Genomic DNA, 5,162 nt, shown 5'->3' with positions numbered 1-5,162 from the left:
AATTCCATGATTTGGTCTTGAATTTCATCATTTAATTTGAGAAGTTAGAGTGAAAATTGGGGAAAAATGGAAGAAACATTTGAGATTTCTTTTGGGGATTTGAATGAGCAATTAAGATCAAATTTTGAGGAATTTGATGTGGGTAGACTCGTGAGTGAACGAGGATTTTATTGATGTAATTTTTATCGGATTCCGAGACGTGAGCTCGAGGGCTGGGTTTGAGCAATTTCATGATTTTTGATGCAAATTGGATATTTTCGAGTGGGCTTTGTTCCCTTAGCATATTTTAATAGTTATATACTAATTGTGGCTAGATTTGGAGCATCCAGAGGTCGATTCGTGAGGGAAAAGGCATTGCGGGCTAGAGTTTGGACCGGATCGAGGTAAGTAAGGATTATAAACGTTGTCCTGAGGGTTTAAAACCCCAGATTTCACATCGTTGTACTACTTTGAGATAACAAACACGCTAGATGATGAGCGTGGAGTCGTGCACCATTGGGGATTGAGACTTGGTCCGTCCAGTACGACTGTTAAGTCACATATTTGATTTGAAATCTTATGATATTCCATATTTTAGAGATTAATATTATATTTTGGGTTGTATGCCATGTTTGGGTCCTTGTGCCGACCTGTTGAGACCCTTAGGGGCACTTTCACTATTTTTCTCACTCTATTTGTTTTGAAAGCGTATCCTCAGTAATGTTTTACCTGTTTATTGTTTAAATCTGGTTTTATCACTTTACTTCTTAAAATGTGAAAACTATTTGGGCTGAGTTCCCTGTTTTACTGATGGTCCGAGTGATCGTGAAGTTGATGATTGAGATAGACCGAGGGTCTGATTATGAGACCGAGAGTCTGATTGTGAGGTAATGACTGAGAGAGGCTGAGGGCCTGGTTGTGAGGATTATATATTTATGGATCGGGATGCACGCCGCAACAATATATATATATATATATATATATATATATATATATATATATATATATATATATATATATATATATATATGTATATGGATCGGGCTGCTCGTCGCAGCGATATATGGATCGGGCTGCACGCCGCAACGATATAATGCTTGGGCTGTAGGAGCCCCTTCAGAGTCTGCACACCCCCCAGTGAGCGCAATCGACTATATATATATGGATCGGGCTGCACGCCACAGCGATATATGGATCGGGCTGCACGCCACAGCGGTTACTATATGGTACTTATTGAGTGTGAGTGCTGAGTGTGAGCGCTGATTGATGATAGTTGTGTCTTGAGTGACTGAGAGGCTTGCCCGAGGGGCTATAGATATACATGTACATGAGTGATGCTTTGCCTGAGGGGCCTGTTTATGAACTTATTGTCTTTCACTCCTCCTTAAAGTGAGTTTTTATCGAATATGTTGATTTAATTACTGCTTTCACTCATCTTTAGATCGAGCTTCTATTGAAAATGTTGAGCAAACGCTTTAAACAACTTTCATTCAAACTAAAGCTTTTAAGTTATGAAATGGGTATAAATTTCTGTTTTGCCCGATGGGCTATATGTGAACTATGTTTTGCCCGAAGGGCCGATTATCGTTTTCATCTCTTTTATCATAAATGGTATTGAACCCCTACTAAAACTGTTGGAAAGCATTTTCAAATGATTTTTACCAAAAGCTAGATTTTAAATAAGACGATTGACTCGTATGCTGATTGAAAGCCTGTTGTGCTTATTGAGTTATCATAATTGTGGATTCATCGTTTCCTACTACTCAGTCTTTATTTACTCTTATACTTACTGGGTTGTAGTACTCACATTACTCTCTACACCTCGTGTGCAGATTCAGGTATTTCGGAACCCGGTAGCGGATTTTGATTGCTCAGACGCGGAGTCATCAGAGTTAGCAAGGTGGCTGCACGACGTTCGCAGCATTGCTTCCTTCCTCTCATTTTCATTACTGTATTTAGTACATTTTTAGACTCTTGTTGTATTCAGACCTTGGTAGATTCTCATGACTAGTGACACCCCGATGTCGGGCTTGTGTAATTATTCCGCAATTTTCTTTTAAATTTTCATTATGAGATTATTGGTTTATAAATGGTATAAAAACAACTATTATTGGAAAATGGTTGATTCGAGAGTTACGTCGGCTGGCCTAGTTTCACGATAGGTGTCATCATGACCGGATCGGTTTTTGGGTTGTGACATATATATATATCCACTTTTGGGGTCACCATTGACTTTATATCTGCATTGCACAAATTTTGCAAGATGTACCCGCTCGAATCTGAAGTAGTTCAATATCTTCAATACAACTTCAGAAATTAAATATGAAGTTCTTCTATTTCTCAAATGCAACTTCATAAATTCGAATCTGAAGTAGTTCAATCTCTTCAATGCAACTTCAGAAATCAAATATGAAGTTCTTCTATCTTTCAAATGCAAATTTACAATTTAAATCTTAAGTAGTACAATCTATTGAATACAACTTCAGATTTCAAATCTTAAGTTCTGGAAAAAAAACTCCCTCTTCGAATTTCAACAATCAAATACATGATTCAATGCCCAAATCTACTCCAAATGAGCTCAAATTTGAAATATAACTTTCAAATATTATAAAAATTAATCTGAATCATTAAATTGTCGAAACAACAATAAATTTAACAAACTCATTTTGCAAATAAGAAGAAGAAGAAGAAACTCTAAGCACAAAGAAGAAGAAAAAAATAATAAAGAAGAAGAGAAAGGTGTATATATATGAAGTTATTCAAAAATTGAGAATCCGTTAAACTTTTATTTAAAAAGTGGTTACAAATTCAATGGGTGATATAAAACTGGGCTCTACATGAAAATTTTACATCTGGGGCATTTTCATAGCGTTGCACCTAACCCAACCCGCTAGGTAAGCTAACTAACAGTCAACACAATCCAAATGAGATTGATAAGAAAATAGTGAAGAATTATCTGAACTTTTATACAACAACCTAAGACTGGTAGTACAAATTATGAGCTTCTAAGACTTAGAATTTACAAAAGGTGATACAAAATAAATGCATCATCTATTTGAAATATACGTAAGCGATTTGCAAAATCTGAAGCTAATTAGGACAAGTGGCAGCTATAACTGGAACATTAATACAGCTTCGATGCCATCTCCTGCTATACACAACAATTCCAGCTCCAAAATCTTCATGCAAGGTGCAGAAGTGTGTATGAGTGCAACCGACCCCATACAACCAGTAAGTATATTGTCTAACCTCGGTGAAGTAGTGCCGAGGCTTTTCAGTTAAAAGATACTGATATAACCTCTGCAGTAGACTAGTAATATAAAAAATACTAAAATATAATAGAGAATAGTACAAGAACAAATATGTGAAGCAGTAAAAGAATCATTAGAAGAAATTGCGGTTAATATTCCTCAATATAACAACCATTCATTTCGGATAACCATCGAACTTAAGGTAGTAAATCCGGAACTTTCATAGCATGGGAAGTGTACTCAAAATATCAAATCAAATAACACGACAACACCCTTTAATGCATTTATCTTATTCTCACCAAATATACGTATAACAGTGCCAACCAGGTAACACAAACACCAATAACTATAACGATAAAGTGGGAATTACACAAGTAGGAATAACAAATAATGCAATACATATGGACAACGGTAACAGACTCGGTGGGAGACATAGAAGTAATTATATTAAGATCGAAGAACAAAAATTTAACCAACTAACATGGTAGAAGGCTTAGACGTATATATAACAAACATGAAGGAAAGTATGATCTTTATAAGCTAAACAAATAGAAGCCATGGATAACTAAGATGGTAGAAAGATTATATAAAAAGTGCAACAATTGAGATACGACATAGATGTAGATATGACAAACAAGAAGGAAAGCATGATATTTACAAGCTAAAGAAATAGAAGGCATGGATAACTAACATGGTATAAGGCCTATAGGAAAAGTCCAACAATTGAGATACGACATAGATGTAGACATGACAAACAAGAAGGAAAGCATGATATTTACAAGTTAAATAGATAGAAAGTATGGATAATACGACAATAATTGACGTAGAGGACAAAGGCAGAACAACAACGACAAGTCATATAGAAAATAGAGGTGCAACAGTAAAAACTCAAGATAAAGGCATGAATGTACCCACATCGAAAAGATATCACAATATAATGCATGTCTCATCCTCGCCTGCCCGGAAGTACCCTTCGCATAATGAACACATGATAATATAAAAACAATAGCATGACATTACCCTTCGTACTTTTACTCTCATCCTCACATGATAATGTAAATAAATGGCGCGACATCACCTTTCGTGCTTAACTCACATACTATCATCACCCTTCGTACTTTACACTCTTCCTCTCTTGGCAATATATTTGAAATGGCACGCCATCACCCTTCGTGCTTTACACTCTTCCTCACCAAGCACATATATATCAATAACTATCAAGGTAGTAAGCATGGACAAAATCAATGAACATAAATCATAGCTTTTAAGCCAACAACAATTCAACAAACCTGAAGAATCTCATTGCTGAAGTATTTCAACGAATCTCAAAAACATGATCTTCAACTCAAGTACATAATCCAATTTCTCAAGAATAACTATCATAGTAATGTATTTGTGATTAAGTATAATAATGACTGAATTTAGGACATCAATAAGTTCACAAAAAGCATATCAAATTTTAATCAAGTATAATAAGCTAAATCATGGTTTCTAACATTTAACTTCATATTCATCTTAATCTAGAAGTCAAGTAAAATGCGAATAAGAAGGTCATTTAATCATACAAGGCACTAATAATCGTATAATCTATCCCGAAGCATGATTAATCCTAGCACACACACACACACACATACACACACACACACACTATATATATATATATATATATATATGTTTGTCACCTCATATATGCATCACCCCCGCATATAGCAAACAATATCAATTAGCAGGATAATTTTCCCAATAAAGTTAGGAAAGATACTGACCTCGAACAAGCCAAACTAGTATGCTATAAGTATCAACCTGCACAAATCGACCTCCAAACCGCTCAAAACTAGCCAAAAGCAACTCAAAATCATCAAATAATGTTATAAGAAGCAAACCCAAATGATAGAGGTCGAATTTTAATCAAATAATCAAAGTCAACCAAAA

Source organism: Nicotiana sylvestris, chromosome 9, assembly GCF_000393655.2.
Source record: "Nicotiana sylvestris chromosome 9, ASM39365v2, whole genome shotgun sequence".
NCBI lineage: Eukaryota > Viridiplantae > Streptophyta > Magnoliopsida > Solanales > Solanaceae > Nicotiana > Nicotiana sylvestris.
This window is presented reverse-complemented; position numbering follows the sequence as displayed.